Genomic DNA, 20356 nt, shown 5'->3' with positions numbered 1-20356 from the left:
CCCAAGTCTGCATGTAAAAATCACCTCGGGTGAGCGGGTCTTTAAAAATCCCCCAAACACGAGTTGCCACACCCCAATTAAATCAGGTTCCTGGAGTGGAAACTGGGCAACAGTGTAGTTTAAATATCTCTATGTGATGCCAGTGCAGCCAAGCTCAAATGCCTCTGCCTCTTTTAGGTGACCTAGTTGCAAATTATTTCTCAAATAAATGAAAAAATGTTTATCCCTAAGACATGGCCTTTCAGTCTTACCAATATTACCAAATTAGTGTTCTTTGCAGAACCAACTTTGCTATTGGTTTTGTTCCTGAATCAACCCAGTTCCATATATATTGAGTGCACCCTATGTGCAAGGCACTGTGCTAGGTGCCCTGACATTGGTGATCATTACTGTGGAGGAAAATTTTTCTGGAATAAAGGTTGCATTCCCCTAAAATTAAAAACATGCCATGAACCGAATTGGGGCTAAAACAAAAAGACCTATGGTCTCACTCAAGAGTTAGGGCTTGGCTGGGTGCAGTGGCTCACGGCTGTAATCCCAGCACTTTGGGAGGCTGAGTCAGGTGGATCATGAAGTCAGGAGATCGAGACCATCCTGGCTAACATGGTGAACCCCTGTCTCTACTAAAAGCACAAAAAAAAGTAGCCGGGTGTGGTGGCACGTGGCTGTAGTCCCAGCTACTCAGGAGACTGAGGCAGGAGAATTGCTTAAACCAGCAGGTGGAGGCAGCAGTGAGCCAAGACCACGCCATTGCACCCTAGCCCAGGCAAGACGAGCAAAACTCCGTCTGAAAAAAAAACAACAACAACGCTGGAGTGGGGACTGTCAGAAGTTTGCACCTTATGCAAAGGACACAATGACACACCTAGTGCTGACTGGATTTTCCCACCTTATGTAAATGAAGCACCTCTCCTGACCAGCTTGTTTATAAAATCCCTTGGGCTTTTCACTTTAAAACGACAACTCTTTTTCCTGGGAGTCCTCTCTATGCTAGAGAGCTTTCTTCCCTTTGCTTATTAAAATTCTGCTCTAACCTCACCTTTGGAGTGTCTGCACCTTGATTTCATTGGCTGTGAGACCAAGAACTTCGTGTGACACCCCAGATAATGAGGCCAGTTTCAGTGCCTTCTCAATGGTGGCCCACCATTGACCCTCATAGCCAAAACACACATGGGGCAGAAACACTAGTCACCTGCCTGGGATGGTCAGGTGGGCAGGAGCAAGCAGGGACTCGGTGAGAAAACCAGAATGTGTGTTCAAGGGCAGGGACTGAGTGTTCAGCTGGGTTGGAAAATTCAGATTCTCTTTCAGGATGAGAAACTTGAAATAAGACAGGGCGTATGCTATAGAACTTCTCAAAACTTGGGAATCTGACCAATTCTCTGTGTTTCAGAACATCCTGAGAGACACAAACTAAAAGATTAAGCATTATTGACTAAACCTTGAAGGCTGCACATTTGAATGCTACTGACAATGTCAGCTACTGGCCCGAGAATGTAAGCTGGGAGCCTCCGACTACTCTCTTGAAGTCTCACCTGTAGAGTAGATGCACTACCCAGGCATTCTTCTAACTGGAACTCCAGATGGCTATTTCTGGAACTTCCCAGCATTGCTTGATCTGGATGTAGGTATCCTCCCAAATTTGGTGTATATATGTACATATTTTCCTTTTCTCCTACTTTAGTCTTTGCTAAGTTTACTATTATACTCTTGCTTCATTAATCATTAAACTTTTCTCTGAACTGCATTTGAGTGTAATATTGTGGTTTCTTTTGCTCATGAATCCTCGAACCTATGATGAAGGTAAATCTTTCAGCAAAACACCCCCAGGTCATAAAAAACTTGGGCTCCTGGGCCTGTCAGAAAGTGGAATTCTTTACTTACCACAGGTAAGGAACCTGTACAGGAACTGTGTAGAAGAGGTGTAAGGCCAGCTTGTTCAAAGAGCTTATATGATTTCTATAAGCCAACTATGATACCTTAAAGGGGTCTGTATCTGAAAGCATGCCATTCCAGGCAATAACTTGGTAAAAAAAAACAGATTTTTTTTTTTTTTTTTTTTTTTGAGACAGTGTCTTGCTCTGTCACCCTGGCTGGAGTGCAGTGGTGCAATCTCAGCTCACTGCAATCTCTGGCTCCTGCACTGAGGTGATCCTCTCACCTCAGCCTCCCAAGTAGCTGGGACTACAGGTGAGTGCCATCATGCCTGCCAAATTTTTATATATTTTTTGGTAGACGGAAGGGGGTGTCTCATAATGTTGCCCAGAGTGGTCTTGAACTCCTGGGCTCAAGCAATTCACTCACCTCAGCCTTTCAAAGTGCTGGGATTATAGTTGTGAGCCACTGCACCCAGGAAGAAAACAGATTTTTATTGCACTTATGCAAATAACTATATTGTTATAAGCTAAGAATATTCACGACCGGGCACGGTGGCTCATGCCTGTAATCCCAGCACTTTGGGAGGCCAGGTGGGTAGATCACAAGGTCAGGAGATCAAGACCATCCTGGCCAACATGGTGAAACTCTGTCTCTACTAAAAATACAAAAATTAGCTGGGCATGGTGGCACGTATCTGTAATCCCAGCTACTCAGCAGGCTGAGGCAGGAGAATCGCTTGAACCAGAGAGTCGGAGGTTGCAGTGAGCCAAGATTGCACCACTGCACTCCAGCCTAGTGACAGAGCGAGGCTACACCTCAAAAAAAAAAAAAAAAAAAGGAATACTCACAACTAGTTTTCAAATTTTGGGGAAATCAGGTGGAGAGAATTATGCTCCAAATTTTGTTTATACTAGTATATTTTACTTAATCTAATTCTTTGTTCAAGTTGCCAAGAACCCGGACACCCTCCATTAGTAACACGTTCTCTATGCGGCATAACTTTTGTAGCACAGAGTTGTATATCTTTTAGATAATGTACATTATCTGACTTTTTCCATGATACATTTTGTATTTTGTATCCAGTTTGAAAAGCATTTTTATTATCTGTGCAAATAAATATATTCTCACTTATTTTCAACTGATAACCTTAGCCACATATTTTAAAAATATTTTTTAATTATCTGTAAGACAATATAATAATCTTACTTTATATATTCTGAGTGAACATGTGAGTATCTGGACACTATGTAATCAACTAACTTTTATAATACATTTCAAATGCTTCTTTTATCAGACACTCTACTTATTTTAAATGCATCCTTTTAAAATACATTCTATGAATGGATAAAGAATGACTAGACAGATGTCATAAATATATGCAAAGGTAAATATAGATGCAAATACACATCTGTTTAGACAATGCTGCTTTCAAAATCACAGAGAATGGCCACTTTTTAACCTTTTATTGTAATTAAATAAAATAACAGATTTTCCTTTTTTTTTCTTTTTTTTGGATATAGTTTCTCTCTGTCACCTAGGATGGAGTGCAGTGGTGAGATCTCGGCTCACTGCAACTTCCACCTCCCAGGTTCAAGCGATTCTCCCGCCTCAGCCTCCTAAGTAGCTGGAATTATAGATGCCCACCACCACGCTCCAATAATTTTTGTATTTTTAGTAGAGACGAGGTTTCGCCATGTTGGCCAGGCTGGTCTTGAACTCCTGACCTCAGGTTATCTGCCCACCTCCTCCTCCTGAGTGCTGGGTTTACAGGCATGAGCCACGGGATCCAGCATATTTGAGGGTTTTAAAAAGCCCCCCCGGGTGATTTTTACATGCAGGCTGGGATGAAAACAATTGGTTCAGGGTGGGGGGTGTGTGATTTCCATGTTTGCTGCAGAGATTTGCCCCATGGCAGCTTCTGACTTTGGGATCTTGAAACGCAGCTCTGGAATTTAAAAAATCAAAAGACAGGACCGGCGTGGTAGTTTACGCTTGTAATCCCAGCACTTTGGGAGGCCGAGGAGGGCAGATCTCCTGAGGTTAGGAGTTTGAGATCAGCCTGACCAACATGGTGAAACCCCATCTCTACTTAAAATATGAAAATTAGCTTAGCCTCAGCTACTCGAGAGGCTGAGGCTGGAGACTCACTTGAACACCGGAAGGGGAGGTTGCGGTGAGCCGAGATCGGGCCACTACACTCCAGCCTGGGTGACAGAGTGAGACCCTGTCTATAGTCACTCGACTTCAAGTTAAGAGGTTGTTTCAGGCAAAATACTTTTAGTAAGTGTTGAAAATCATAAACAGCCTACAAATATCAAAACTGTTTTTATTTATTTATTTTTTTTGAGATGAAGTCTTGCTCTGTCGTCCAGGCTGGAGTGCAGTGGCGCCATCTTGGCTCACTGCAATCTCCAGCTACTGAGTTTGAGCGATTCTCCTGCCTTAGCATCCCGAGTAGGAGGGATTACAGTCGCCCACTACCATGCCCGGCTAATTTTTTTTTTTTTTTTTTTTTGTATTTTAGTAGGGACGGGATTTCACCATGTTGGTCAGGCTGGTATGGAACTCCTGACTTCAGGTAATCCAGCCATGGCCTCCCAAAGTGCTGGGATTACAGGAGTGAACCGCCGGGCCCAGCCTATTTTGAGCTTTTTTCTCTCTTTCTTTCTCACTTTTTTTTTTTTTTTTTTTTTTTTAGGACAGAGTCTCGCTCTGTCACCCAGGCTGGAGTGCAATGGCGCGATCTTGGCTCACTGCAACCTCCGACTCCCTGGTTCAATTGATTCCCCTGCCTCAGCCTCCTGAGTAGCTGGGATTACAGGCACACACCACCGTGCCCAGCTAGTTTTTGTATTTTTAGTAGAGATGGGGTTTCACCACATTGGCCAGGATGGTCTTGATCTCCTGACTTCGTGATCCGCCCGCCTCGGCCTCCCAAAGTGCTGGGATTACAGGCGTGAGACACTGCGCTAGGCTCTATTTTGAGCTTTTGGCATAATTTCCAAGCTTCCCGAAATCAAATTTCAGCTTAAAAATTGTCTTCTTTTTGACCACTAACTTTTGGATGCTACAGAGCGCCAATGCAGCATCTAAAAGAATGATAAACAGAATTACTTGATTTGTTTAATTACATGGGAAGCATTGTCAAATTAAAAACAATTTTTGGATCAGGTGTGGTGACTCACGCCTGTAATCCTAGCACTTTGGGAGGCTGAGGCAGGTGGATCACTGGAGGTCAGGAGTTCAAGACCAGCCTGGTGAAAATGGTGAAACCCTGTCTCTACTAAAAATACCAAAATTAGTTGGGCATGGTGGCCCATTCCTGTAATCTCAGCTACTCGGGAGGCTGAGGCAGGAGAATCGCTTGAACTCAGTAGCTGCAGGTTGCAGTGAGCTGAGATTGTTCCACTGCACTCCAGCCTGGGTGACAGAGCTAGAGTTCCTTTAAAAAAACAAAACAAAACAAAACAAAAAAAAAACAAGAATTAAATAAAAATGGTATTTGACCTTCAACTTATATTTTAATAAATATGTGATTAATATTTATATCAAAATAATATGAAATTTCAAAAATTTTATATATCTGAGTATATTCTAGTAGTCATAATTATGGTAATTTTGATAAATTATTGTAGGCCACAGATATAATCAATTTTTATTTCTTTCTTTATAACCATTTTATTTCCACAGTTAATGGTTTAATTCTGATGTAGTTTCTAAAAATCTCAAAAGCTTGCAAAATTCTAGAGTATTATGTCTCTAAGGAGGTTCATGAAAAGTTGGAAAGGGCCCAGACAAATTGAGTACAGGTTTCTGGCCATTTTAGGATCATATTGTTTATTCTGCATAAGGATTGTGGGAATTCTAATGAAGAGACTAACTCTTATAAAACTGCTAACCTAGGCAAATCAAAATTATTTGAATATTAGGAAAATATTCTGTGTAATCTAATGTGACAGAGTATTTTAAGATATTACGCTACGCCTGTAATCCCAGCACTTTGGGAGGCCGAGACGGGAGGATCACGAGGTCAGGAGATCGAGACTATCCTGGCTAACATGGTGAAACCCCGTCTCTACTAAAAATACAAAAAATTAGCCGGGTGTGGTGGCGGGCGCCTGTAGTCCCAGCTACACAGGAGGCTGAGGCAGGAGAATGGCGTGAACCTGGGAGGCAGAGCTTGCAGTGAGCCAAGATTGCACCACTGCACTCCAGCCTGGGCAACAGAGCAAGACTCCGTCTCAAAAAAAAAAGATATTATGCTAAAACAGCCATACTAAAATTTTTTAGATATACCATTTCAGTAAACTCTGTGGTCTGAGTCAAACTACCTATGATAATCCCTCAGTTTTCAGTGCTATGCTCCTAAATTGGAGAAACAAACCTGGTATTTAAAAGCACATAAATTTAATGTTAAGTGTGGACTCATTAAGAACCTAGACAGCCAACAGCCACTTGTTCATTCCTGAGTTCTTAAAGCTTCCATTATTAACAGCTCTACATTCCATTACTCATCACAGAAGAGATAAAATAATCTAAATTGAATATAAATTAAGTGTGTGTGGTGATTATTTTATAATAAATTACTAAAATAGGTTAAGACCAATGTTTTCTCATCAAACATTTAATCCTGAGAAGACAATCAAAACTTCATGTACATTTCTGCTACCTGATGGGCCATTTAATCATGGATACAAGAATTTTATTCAATTATCATTTTAATGCATATTTTCTGGTAATATAAAAGCTTTCTTATGCAAGAAAGCTGATGTTATAACAGTAGCTAAAAGGATATAAGGAAATATATTTTTCTCATGGAAAATTTCTGAAAAAGCCTCCAATGATAAAGATACTTATTTCACTAGAAAAGTTGTAAAACTGTTAAATAAGGAATTACAGATACAATAGTATTGTGTAAAGCTAACTAAATTGACTGGATTCCTTTTGTAATTGCAGATTGATGACAATCAGATCCACTGAGAGAGGAAAAAATATGTTGGCCTGGCGGGTGTGGTTGCTCACGCCACAATCCCAGCACTCTGGGAGGCCGAGGTGCATGGATCACGAGGTCAGGAGTTCAAGGCCAGCCTGGCCAACATGGCGAAACCCCCGTCTATATTGAAAATACAGAACTTAGATGGGCGTGGTGGTATGCACCTGTAGTCCCAGCTATTCGGGAGGCTGAGGCAGAAGAATCACTTGAATGTGGGAGGTGGAGGTTGCAGTGAGCTGAGATCATGCTGCTGCATTCCAGCCTGAGTGACAGAGCGAGACTGCATCTCAAAACAAACAAACAAACAAAAAAAAAACAACAAAAAGAAACCCAGTTGGCCCATATAATATACTCACTGGAAGGCCTATGCACCTAATAGAAGTTCATATATTGTCTGCTACTGAAGTCCAATGTTTATTTATTTTTTTAAATTGTACTTTAAGTTCTGGGATACATGTGTAGAATGTGCAGGTTTGTTGCATAGGTATATGTGTGCCATGGTGGTCTGCTGCACCTATTGACCCATCTTCTAAGTTTTGTACCCTTGCTCCCCAGCCTCCAACAGGCCTTGGTGTGTGTTGTTCCCCTTCCTGTGTCCATGTGTTCTCATTGCTAAACTTCCACTTATGAATGAGAACATGACATGTTTGGTTTTCTCTTCCTGTATTAGTTTGCTGAGGATAAGAACTTCCAGCTTCATCTATGTCCCTACAAAGGACATGATCTCATTCTTTTTCATGGCTGTGTAGTATTCCATGATGTATATGTACCGTATTTTTTTAATCCAGTCTATCATTGATGGGCATTTGGGTTTTCCATGAAAGTCTAATATTCCTTTTTTTTGAGACAGAGTTTCACTCTTGTTGCCCAGGCTGGAGTGCAATGCCATGATCTCGGCTCCCTGCAACTTTGGCCTCCTGGTTTCAACCAATTCTCCTGCCTCAACCTCCCAAGTAGCTGGGATTACAGATGCCTACCACAACGCCCAGCTAATTTTTTTTGTATTTTTAGGAGAGATGGGGTTTCATCACATTGGCCAGGCTGGCCTCAAGCTCCTGACCTCAGGTGGTCCACCCCCCCTCGGCCTCCCAAAGTGCTGGGATTACAGGCATGAGCCACTGCGCCTGGCCAGAGGTCTAATATAGCATATTTTCACCAAGTAAAAAAAGTCTTGAATAGTCTATTGACTAAGGATAGTAGAACCCTTTATAATCTAGAATCCAGAGACTGAGTCTGCCTGCCATCTACCCTGAAGCAAGACTTCAAGGCCTTGAACATCAGGTTCATAGTCTCACAGCTTAGAAGGGCATCTCCAGACTCTTTCAATTGTAAACCCACAGGAGATCTTAAGTAAAGCTAAGCAGGAACGTTTCTCCTCAAAAGAAGATAGTAATCTTGATCTAGACAGCTTTCTTTATAAGATCAAAAATCAAGGCCGGGCACGGTGGCTCACCCTGTACTACCAGCACTTTGGGAGGCCGAGGTGGGTGGATTATGAGGTCAGGAGTTCAAGACCAGCCTGGCCAACATGGTGAAACCCCGTCTCTACTGAAAATACAAAAATTAGCAATTAGTCGGGTGTAGTGGTGTACGCCTGTAATCCCAGCTACTCGGGAGGCTGAGGCAGGAGAATCTCTTGAACCCAGGAGGTGGAGGTTGTAGTGAGCCAAGATCGCACCACTCCACTCCAGCCTGCACAACAGAGCAAGACTCCATCTCAAAAAAAATAAAAATAAAATAAAAAATATAAAAATTAGCTGGGCATTGTGGCATGTGCCTGTAATCCCAGCTACTCGGGAGGCTGAGGCAGGAGAATTGCTTGCATTGGGACCTGGGTGGCAGAGGTTGCAGTGAGCTGAGATTGTACCACTGCACTCCAGCCTGGGCTACGGAGTGAGACTCTGTCTCAAAAGAAAAAAAAAAAGAAAGAAAAAATTAAGACATCTCTGCTATCATGGCAGAATTTGTTCACAGTTTTCTAATGGCTCTACAAACAACAGAAATAAAAAAGGAATCTCTTGTATGCACTCATGGCATATACTCATAGGTAGAGTTTTTTTTTTTTTTTTTTTTTTTTGAGACAGAGTCTTGTTTTGCCATCCAGGCTGGAGTACAGTGGTGGGATCTCGGTTCACTGCAACCTCTGCCTCCCAGATTCAACCGATTCTCTCGCCTCAGCCTCCAGAGTAGCTGGGACTACAGGCGCCTGCTACCATGCCGGGTTAATTTTTGTATTTTTAGTAAAAACAGGGTTTCACCATATTGACCAGGCTGGTCTCGAACTCCTGACCTTGTGATCTGCCCACCTTGGCCTCCCAAAGTGCTGGGATTACAGGCGTGACCCACAGTGCCTGGCCCATTGGTAGAGAATTTTGCTAACATTATGTATAACAAAACTTTTGCCTTGATAGGTAAAAGATGAAGGGCTAATGTGGGTGAGAAGTTTTAATGAAACATTTGTTGCCTCATAATATCAGAAACAGAATGTTGATCCACTGCTTTAAACTTACTTCATAAGTTAAAAATAACTTCTTCAGAATGGGTTAAAGAGCATTGCCAGCAGGCCATTACTCTTCTGAATGGGCATCATTTGTTAGATCATTTTTTCCAAGGCTTAGCATAAATGAAGCAATGGTCAGAAATGTATCCCCCAAAATAGGGCTCTATAGCAGATTCTAATATAAAGGCTACGGTTACACAACAGGCATTAAATGTTGTTACTAAAGTTGTGCTTAATAAGATAATTTCTTTTGATTACTTACTCGATAAACAGAGAACTACCTGTGTAGTTGCTAATACTTGTAGTTGCATATGGTAGAATACATTGGGTATTACAAAGATGCAATTGTAGGGGAGTAATGAACAGGCTGCTTGGTTGAAATGAGATCATTTATCTAGCTAATTATTTAATCAATTGAGTTTTAGTTGGTTGTTCATGGGGACCTTGACTAAGAATCATGGTTTCAATTATTATTATTATTATTATTTTTCTGAACGCTCTGTAGCCCAGGCTGGAGTGCAGTGGTATGATCTCAACTCACGGCAACCTCCACCTCCTGGGTTCAAGCGATTATCCTGCCTCAGCCTCCTGAGTGGCTGGGATTACAGGTGCGCACCACTGCACCTGGCTAATTTTTAGTATTTTTAGTAGAGACAGGGTTTCACCATGTTGGCCAAGGTGATCTTCAACTCCTGACCTCAGGTAATCTGCTCGCCTCGGCCTCCCAAAACGCTAGGATTACAGACATGAGTCACCATGCCCAGCCGGTTTCAACTCTTGGTATTATCCTCCTGATAATCAAAATAGTAGTCTCCCTACTGCACCGTATTCTCTCAAAAGTTATAAAGGTTCACATGCAGTCATCTCTAGAATGTCAAGTGGTCTCTCTTTAACTGGAATGACAGAAACTCAAAGACATATATGACTATGAAGATACCATAACCTGTGAATAACATTATAAGGACAAAAACCCTAAATAATGGAAATTGAGAGTGGCACTAAGGCCCTGAGTTTTGGTCACACTCTGACCTACGTAAGAACTTTACCAAAAAGGGAGAGTTTTAAAAACAAAGTTGACTGGGCGTGGTGGCTCACACCTGTAATCCCAGTACTTTGTGGGCTGAGGCGGGCAGATCACAAGGTCAGGATATCAAGACCATCCTGGCCAACGGAGTGAAACTCTATCTCTACCAAAAATGCAAAAATTAGCTGGGTGTGGTGGCACGTGCCTGTAATCCCAGCTACTCGGGAGGCTGAGGTAGCAGAATGGCTTGAATCCAGGAGGTGGAGGTTTCAATGAGCCGAGATCACGTCACTGCACTCCAGCCTGGTGACAGAGCAAGACTCTGTCTCAAAGCAAAAAGTTATTGGAGTCCATCATTCTAAACTGAGCTTGTGCACTAGTTCCAAACAGAGCAAGCCAAACTGAACCAAAATGAGTCACTTGTGCTAAATGTGACATAATCAAACTGAAAATTTAAGAAATAGGTAGATCCTAAAACAGACCAGATTTATATATTTCTTCTGGAAACAGTAGATTTCAACACAAGGAAGCCCCTCTAACCTTTTAAAAAATAAATAATTGGCTGGGCTTGCTGGCTCATGCCTGTAATCCCAGTACTTTGGGAGGCTGAGCGGGAGGATCACCTGAGGTCAAGAGTTCGAGATTAGTCTGGCCAACATGGTGAACTCTGTCTCTACCAAAAATACAAAAGTTAGCCGGGGGTGGTGGCAGGCACTTCTAATTACAGCTACTTGGGAGGCCCAGGCAGGAGAATTGCTTAAAGCTGGGAGGCGGAGGTTGCAGTGAGCCGAGATCACATCATTGCACTCCAGCCTGGGTGACAGAGCAAAACTTTATCTCAAAAAATATAAATATAAATAAAATAAAATAACCTGAATCCATGTTTCCACTTAAAAAACCCCACGGTTCTGCTTTTTTACAGTAGGATTTGACACTAAATAAGTAAATTTTTATTTTTATTTTTTGAGACAGTCTTGCTTTGTGGCCCAGGTTGGAGTACAGTGGCGCGATCTTGGCTCATTATAACCTCCGCCTCCCGGGTTCAAGCGATTCTCCCGCCTCAGCCTCCCAAGTAGCTGGGATTACAGGCACCTGCCATCATGCTCGGTTAATTTTTGTATTTTTGTAGAGATGGGGTTTCACCATATGGGCCAGCCTGGTCTTGAACTCTGACCTCAGGTGATCTTCCTGCCTTGGCCTCCCAAAGTGCTGGGATTACACACATGAGCCACCACGCCCAGCCAGTAAGTACATTTTTGATGGTGACAGAGTGATATTAATATCTAAAGCGTTTTTTCTTTTCTTTTTTTTTTTTGAGACAGAGTTTTGCTCTTGTTGCCCAGGCTGGAGTGCAACGGTGCGATCCCGACTCACGGCAACCTCTGCCTCCCGGGTTCAAGCAATTCTCCTGCCTCAGCCTCCCGAGTAGCTGAGATTACAGGAATGCGCCACCATGCCCAGCTAATTTGTATTTTTAGTAGACAAGGGGTTTCTCCATGTTGGTCAGGCTGGTCTCGAACTCCGACCTCAGGTGATTTGTCTGCTTCAGCCTCCCAAGTGCTGGGATTACAGGCATGAGCCACCGTGCCAGGCCTCAATATTTAAAGTTTTGATGTATCTCTCAAAATTGAGAAGACCAAAAGTGATAAATTGTTAATTATATTCTAATGCTGCCTGCTTTCACGTTTAATTTTTTTAATAGATTTTTTTTTTAACGTACTAAACTGAAACCTAACTTGATATATAAATAGGCTGTACCTGTTCTTGTACCAGCTGCAGTGTTCTGGCAAATATAAGGATGTCAAATGTTTAAGTTATATTCAAATAAGGCAAATTCTAAGCTGTAATCAATCCAACTGTTTCTGTACCTTTCTTCCATTTTCTGTATGTCACTTTGCTTTTTCCACCATGTGGCTATGCTGGAGTATCTCTGAGCCTAATCTGGATCCACAGGCTATCTTATTTGCAAATATTTTTTTGCGCAATTTAATCCTGTTTAATTTCTCTAATTTTTTTTTCTTTTACAAGTTTTCAAATTGATAAAAATAAATAATGTTCTTGGGTTTTGACTTTCTAAGCTCATCCCCCAGCTTTTCAGATTATTCTATGTCTGTTCAAAATGCTCCTGCCATTTTTCTTTGAGATAGTGTCTCACTCTTTTATCTTGGCTGGAGTGAGGTGGTGTAACCAATTATATTGCTCATTGCAGCCTGAATCTTCTTGGCTCAAGCAATTCTCCTGCTTCACCCACCTGAGTAGCTGGGACTACAGGCATGCAACATCATACCTGGCTAATTTTTGAAAATTGTCTTTTTCTTCTTCTTCTTTTTTTTTTTTTTTTTTTTTAAGATCGAGTCTTCCTCTGTTGCCCAGGTGGGAGTGCAGTGGCGCTATCTTGGCTCACTGCAAGCTCCGCCTTCTGGGTTCATGCCATTCTCCTGCCTCAGCCCCCTAGTAGCTGGGACTACAGGCGCCCACCACCATGCCTGGCTAATTTTTTGTGTTTTTAGTAGACGGGGTTTCACCGTGTTAGCCAAAATGGTCTTGATCTCCTGACCTCGTGATCCGCCTGCCTCGGCCTCCCAAAGTGCTGGGATTACAGGCGTGAGCCACCGCGCCCCGCCTGAAAACTGTTTTCATAGACACAGGTTCTTACTATGTTGCCCAGGCTGTGCTTGAACTCCTGAACTCAAGTGATTCTTTCAACTCAGCCTCCCAAAGTGCTAGGATTATAGGTGTGAGACACCCTGTGCTTCTGCAATTTCTTGACAGGATTATTCCCAATAATAAACAGTACTACATGGGCACACACACACACACACCACACACACAAAATCTGGCTTCTGTTGTAAAAGTATCATTCTCCAGCATTTCATGGGTCTGCAGAAGCCAATAGTTTGATCTATGGAGCAGCATAAATCAACAAATTCAGTTTATCTTGAGTTTCAGCCCAGCCACTTGGTAGCTGTCGATCTTTGGAAAAGTTTCTTGGTGTAAAAGAGTTGTATAAACCACATATGCAAAAAAGGCAGAATAATATTCATTGCAAAAATTGTAGCAATTTTTCATCCCTCCTATATCCACACCCATTGCCAGGTGCTTTTATAGCTGTTTCCATTGAGATACAGAATCTGTTTTACAAAGCCTAAATCCGGCTGACCTTATTTAATCAGGGCAGTAGAAACCTGTGAACTGACAGTGTGCTAGTTTGGGGAAGGACTTAAATGGTCTTGGACACTTCTTTTTTCTTTTTAAAGTTTGGCAATGGCCGGGCACAGTGGCTCATGGCTATAATCCCAGCACTTTGGGAGACCAAGGTGGTCGGATCACCTTAGGAGTTCGAGACCAGCCTGGCCAACATGGTGAAACCCTGTCTCTAATTAAAATACAAAAGTTAACCGGGCACTGTGGCGGGTGTCTGTAATCCCAGCTACTCAGGAAGCTGTGGCAGGAGAATCGCTTGAACCTGGGAGTCAGAGGTTGCAGTGAGTTGAGATTGTGTCACTGCACTCTAGCCTGGGAGACAGAGTGAGACTCCGTCTCAAAGGAAAAAAAAAAAAAAAGAATTAGCTTGATTCTCTCCTGCCTGGCTTATCACTGGGCCATCAGCCCAGGGTCACTGGGAACTCTATCAGCTGGGCATCTTTGAGGCATTTGAGGATGTCCAGAGCAGAATTGTGCCAGAGTAACAAAAGTGATCAATTCTGCTTCTGTCTCAGTGTAAAAAATTGAGTCATCTTGTATTTGCTCCTCCCCTTACACAGGAGATGACTTTGGTGGGTACCCAGATGAGACTTTCTCCAGTTTTCTGGTACTTAGGTGACAAACAACCAGGATGCCTGAAGACTCAAACGTATAAACTAATTGCTTTTATTTTATATGACAATTAGAAAAACAGATGAAGCAGTCATGGTTCCTACCGTCCAGGAACTTTTAGTCTAGGCTAGCACCTGAATAAAGGGTTGAATTAGGCATCATGTGGTTGATACAATGAACAGATGTGTGCAAAAAACCTTGGGCTTTATTTGGGCCACTTTCTTCATATTGTAGTGACTTCTTATATCATCAACTAAGGGGATATTTATGAACAGAAGGGTTGTTATTATTGCATGCATTTCTATTTCCTGCTAATAATATACATTTATATTCTAATAATTACCCTAGAAAGCCTTAAAACATTTATTTAAATTGCTTATTAGGGCAGTGGCTAAAAAAAATTATACAAACTCTGAGATATAAGTTTCTCTTAGGGAAGCTTAGGAAAACAGAACTGTAAATATCCCAGTGGCACAGAGAACAGAATTCTACATAAGGTCCACTCCCTGCCCCAGTTCTGTTCAGATTCACTCTATTTGGGGGTCTTATTTAGATCTGGCCCCACTCTGGAGTCTTGCCTCACAGAAGAGATGAGAGTTTTGGCTGGTGACTCCTGCTGCCTTTCTAAAACTGGTGCTCACAATTTTCTGCACCCCAAAGGAGATAAATGGGAAAAATAAAGTAATATTTTAAGGTCTTCATTTTTAAATTTTCTATTAAATCAGTGCTTACAGAGACATTCCATTTAGCAACTTGTTTTCTATTCCTGCAGATTCAGTAGTTGCTCCACAAGTCACAAAAAAGTAAATATAAACACAATACAAATTTTTCTAAACTGCATTCAACTTTTCTGTATTCCGATCATCTGTCTACATTTAACTTTTATTTTATACATTAAAAAAAAAAAAAAAAACAAGAACAGAAACAGAAGGTGAAATACATATGCTGGGCCCTTCACCTAATGCTGGGAATTATTAAACACTTAGTACCAACTCCCAGTGTATTATGAGGATTAAATCACACAATGTGTTATTTCTAGCGCAGTGCTCTGCAACATACTCTTTAGCACGTAGTACCTGCTTGGTAAACATTGCATTAGTCCATGTGTACATGTTGTTTTCCAAATGCAGGCTTATTCAGGCACTGCTACCTTTTGTTGCCTCTGTAAACTTTAAAGAGCCAGCAAAGAATTTGATACTTTAGGATCGAGATTGGTTGTCTTCATTTGTGCCAGAAGTATTTGTGTTGTGACAAGAATGCCAAGTGTAAGGGACTCTGTGCTGTGCCTGCTTCTCTAACTAATGCTAGTAATGAGCCTATGGGGAGCATCATCAGCATTGACAGGGGACTTATTTAAAACACACATTCATGGACCCTTTGAAAACCTGCAGAATCACATTACATAGAGAGGGACTAAAATTACCAAGTGGTTTATAAGCTCATTAAAGCTTGAGAGGCAATGCTTAGCTAAGTGGTTATAAACCCAGGGTTCTATTCATTTGGTGCAAAAGTTACTATAGTTTTTGCCATTGTGAGTAATGTGGATTACTTAGGTGTGGATACTCAAATTACATTGCCAATTCACAGAAATATCTTTGCTCATGCCCTTTCCATGGGTTCTTTTTATTGTTGGACGCATCCATGTTGTTTTAATTAAGTGCCTCATGTGACTCTAAGGTGAGACCAGAATCAAGTATGAGGGGTTGAAGATACACTCATGAGAGTTCAGTTTCAGCTGTTTTCTACAGGGTGATCATAGGGCCTTTTCTCTTTGGGTTTGGTGTGGACTGGGCAGTGTGGCCCATATTTTTATTACTGTAGCAGAGATTGTTGGTATCTGTGACAGGGAAGGGCACCGAAGACAGGAAAGGAGAAACATATATTTCTATCATCATGGAGCAATTAATTGTTCCTGATTTTTTCATGTTATGAAGGACAGAAGTGGGTGGACTTTTTCAGTGGGTCTTGGTACTTCTGCCTGTGGGTGTGGAGGTAGCAGGTAAACAGGTGGTACTGACACCTTTAAAGGCATATTCTCAAGATACAGGTGTAATTTGTCCAGAGAATCTCAACTGAAAAGAAATCCCAGAGAAGCAGGAGATACGGAAAAAAATATGCCTTTTTTTTTCAGCTAAACACGTCTCAGGTCAAGAGCTATGTTCACTCTGCCTCCTGGAATTCCATGCGTTTAGTACTTGCAAAACTTTACTTCTTCTTGTGTTTTTCCTCCGTAATGAGTTTGTTTTAACTGTTTTAAAAAATTTTACTGATAGTCAAGGGTCTCTGAAAAATATCTCTTTTTATTTATTTTATTTATTTATTTATTTATTTTCAGACAGAGTCTCGCTCTGTCACCCATGCTGGAGTGCAGTGGCGTGATCTTGGCTCACTGCAACCTCTGCCTCCCAAGCTCAGGTGATTCTCCTGCCTCAGCCTCCTGAGTGGCTGGGATCACAGGCACAAGCCACCAAGTCCAGCTGATTTTGGATTTTTAGTAGAGATGGGGTTTCACCATGTTAGCCAGATTGGTCTTGAACTCCTGGCCACAAGTGATCTGCCTGCCTCAGCCTCCCAAAGTGCTGGGATTACAGGCATAAGCCACCATGCCCGGCGGTGCTTTGGGGTTTTAGAGAGAAATTCCTTTAAGGAGAATATTTTCTGGCTGATTGGATCAAGTTCATATCTAATAGAAGTGTTCTGAAGACGCCTTTAGCTTTCTTTTCTCAATATAATCTTTCTCAGACTGAGAGCTGCTTTTCTCTCCAGTGCTTTGAGTGGCTGTTTCAGGGGTCCTATTAGTATCCCATGGTGCCTGTGAATGAGCTGGACTGTCACAGGGAGAACTCTTAGACCTATCTCTATGTGACTCATGCTGGAAATCCAGCAGTATTTTTTTCATGTCACCATTATAAACAGAAACTGAGGCTGAAACACTGCTTTCATTTCCATTATCGTGAAGGTGCAGTTCTAACCAGGAGGTCTGCAGGCTCTCCTCCTGCTGCTCAGCCTTAATTCTCTGATGTGGCACTCAAGTGCTGCTGTGGCAACTGGGGTTCATGTAAGATGTGAGTTTCCAGCTGTGAGCCCTGTGCTGTGGGCTGTACCTTAGTAGCAGATGGTAGGGTTCAAGAAAGGGCACTAGCCATCAGGAGGAGAGGGCAAGCAGGATTGCCATAACCCAGGGTTCAGGGAGTAGAGAGCCATTGCTTTAAAATGTAAATAGCCAAAAAGACAGCACCCTAATCAACCATTTGTGTAGCAGAGTGAGCCTGCTTTCGGCAGGCACCTGGCTTCAAGTTGCAAAACTACCTTACATTGTGAAGATGTGAAAAGTTTATTTTATCACTGAATATAACCAATTAGCATGCATGAATAGCCTCTCCAGTTACCAGGTGAATTCAGGATGAACTATGTATGACATGGTGCCGTATATTCTTCCACTCGTGGACTAATTATGGTGACCATCTTTCTTTCTTTGCAATCTGTTAAGCAGATAGACTGTGATGCATGACGCATTCTCAATTAATTGGGTAATAAAACACAATTCTTGAGTCCGCGCGCCCACGCGCCTGCGCACGCTCCCGCCCACCCGTAGGCCCGGGAAGTCTCGCGATACCGTGGCTGCTCCCGCTGCGGGTGGCTCAGACTGTTGCTGTGGTTGCCTGAGTTGCTACTGCTGCTGCCCAGGCAGCGGCCTCTGTGCTTGTGGAGATGTCGGCCTCTGGGCGGATGTTGATATTGTGTTGTTGTTATTGCTGATGAGAGTGGTGGCTACGGTCCCGACCCCATCTCCTCTGTAGCCAGAGCCGAGACAGCCGACAGCGAACTCCGCGGCCTCGGAACCGGTGGCAGCGGCGACTCCCCTCAGCCTCCGCTGCCTCGCCCGCCGGTACCCCGGCTCCAACCCCGGGAGTCAGGCCCCTTTGGGCAGGGGCGCTCGGAGGCTCAGGATGGCGGATTTCCACGAAATCTATGAGGAAGAGGAGGACGAGGAGTGGGCCCTGGAGAAGCAGCTGCGCAAGTACTCGCCGGACCCGGTGGTCGTCCGCGGCTCCGGTCACATCACGGTATTTGGACTGAGCAACAAATTTGAATCAGAATTCCCTTCTTCGTTAACTGGAAAAGTAGCTCCTGAAGAATTTAAAGCCAGCATCAACAGAGTTAACAGTTGTCTTAAGAAGAACCTTCCCGTTAATGTACGTTGGCTACTTTGTGGCTGCCTTTGTTGCTGCTGCACGTTAGGTTGTAGTATGTGGCCAGTTATTTGCCTCAGGAAAAGGACACGAAGATCGATTGAGAAGTTATTAGAATGGAAAACAATAGGTTATACCACAAGCTGTGCCTGCATTGGAGACTGAGCAAAAGGAAATGTGAAACGAATAACATGATGGAATATGTCATCCTCACAGAATTTTTACCAAAGACACCGATTTTTCGACCAGATTAGCGTTTACTTTATTTATAGAGACTTTCCAAGTATGTTGTCTTTCCAGTAGTGCCTTGCTTGGTGCTCTCCTGGTGGTGACATAACATTGGTTCTACAGAATCGTGTGGTGTTTTGTTTGTTTGTTTTTAAATAACCGCATGTTCTAAGTGCATTTTTGTCAATCTTTGCAACAGTTATTTCATACAGATGTTTAATACTTAAGCTATTGTGCTCTTTTCTGTTATGTATTCTGATTTTTCAAGGATTACTTTTTTGTGTTATCAAAAAAATACATTTGAACTTAGCATAAAAAAATAAAACACAATTCTTACTGTTCTGTTATTGTGGTGTTTCTCTGCGGATGGAGAAAATTTTTCTTTTAATTATATTTTCCAAACACTGTCCAGAATTATCAGACATGATAAAAACATATAAGGTGCCAACCAGAATTTACTATAGAGGGGACTTTTCCCCCTCAGCCTTCCAGTCAACTCACAAATTTGCCGCAAAGTGCCTGCTTTCCCTTAAATATGCAGGCAGAATTGTGTCTCTGCCTGTTAGGTACCTGTAGTTTTCTATAGTCACTTCTAGAGAGACTAGACCAGATTTCTACAAACTTGACAGGGCAGCAATCAACCGTTTTACCTCTTTCAATGACTCTTGTATCTTCAGTCCTGAAACTAATTCGCAGACCATGGAGCGCAGATACCCAATTAGAGGAACGTGTGCACTGAGTAGACATGTAGATGTGAGAATCTCCTCTTTCCCTTTTCTCCTCTTGCTAAAATGCGATCCACCCGCCTCAACCTCCCAAAGTGCAGGGATTACAGGTGTAAGCCACCGTGCCTGGCCTATTTTTTTTTTTTTTTTAAACAGTGCTAGCAGAGACAGTCCAAGTGCAACTTGTTTTCTTATTTCTGCAGATCCAGTAGTTGTTCCACAAGTCACAAAAAGTAAATATAAACACAATACAAATTCTGCTAAACTATATAAACTCTTTCTATATCCCTTTTACCTGTCTATGTTTAGGTTTTATTCTATACTTTAAAAATATATATCAATGACAGATAATCAGAAGGAGACATAAAAATGCTAGGCCCCCTGTCTAAAATCTGGGAATTATTAAAGACAGTACCAGCTCCCAGGGTGTTATGAGGATTAAATCACACAGTATGTTATACCCAACACAGTGCTCTGTAACATACTCTTGAGCCCATAGTACCTGCTTAATAAACATTGCATTAGTACGTGTGCACATGTTGGTTTCCAAATGTAAACTTATTCAAACATTGCTGCCTTCTGTTTGTTCTGTAAAATTTAGAGAACCAGCAAAGAATAAGGAAATTGGTTGTCTTCATTTGTCCTAGAAGTATGTGTGTTGTGACAAGGGTGCTGAGTGTAAGGGACTCTTTGCTGTGCCTGCTTTCTCTCACTACTGCTAATGATGAGCCCAGGAGAAGCAACACCAGCATTAACTGGGAACTTGTATAAAATACTCACTCAGGGACGCTTTCCAAACCTGCAGGATTATATCGCACAGAGTGGGGCCAAAATTACCAATCGATTTTTAAGCTTATTAAAGCTTAAGGGGCAATGCTTGGCTAAATGGTTATCAGCCCATGTTTCTAGTTAGGATGACATGGCTAATTTGCTGATATTTCTTTACTCATTCTTTTTTTTTTTTTACTACAGGTTCTATTTATAATTCTGAGTAGAAGC

General features: G+C 42.2%; 1 pseudogene; it reads left to right on the top strand.

Moving 5' to 3' along the window:
* Positions 1 to 17814: 17814 nt before the first annotated feature.
* LOC112617389 lies at positions 17815 to 18677 on the top strand (annotated as a pseudogene).
* The last annotated feature ends 1679 nt before the right edge of the window (positions 18678 to 20356 follow it).

This window comes from Theropithecus gelada, unplaced genomic scaffold, assembly GCF_003255815.1.
Source record: "Theropithecus gelada isolate Dixy unplaced genomic scaffold, Tgel_1.0 HiC_scaffold_16142, whole genome shotgun sequence".
In the NCBI taxonomy this organism is placed as follows: Eukaryota; Metazoa; Chordata; class Mammalia; order Primates; family Cercopithecidae; genus Theropithecus; species Theropithecus gelada.
This window is presented reverse-complemented; position numbering and strand designations above follow the sequence as displayed.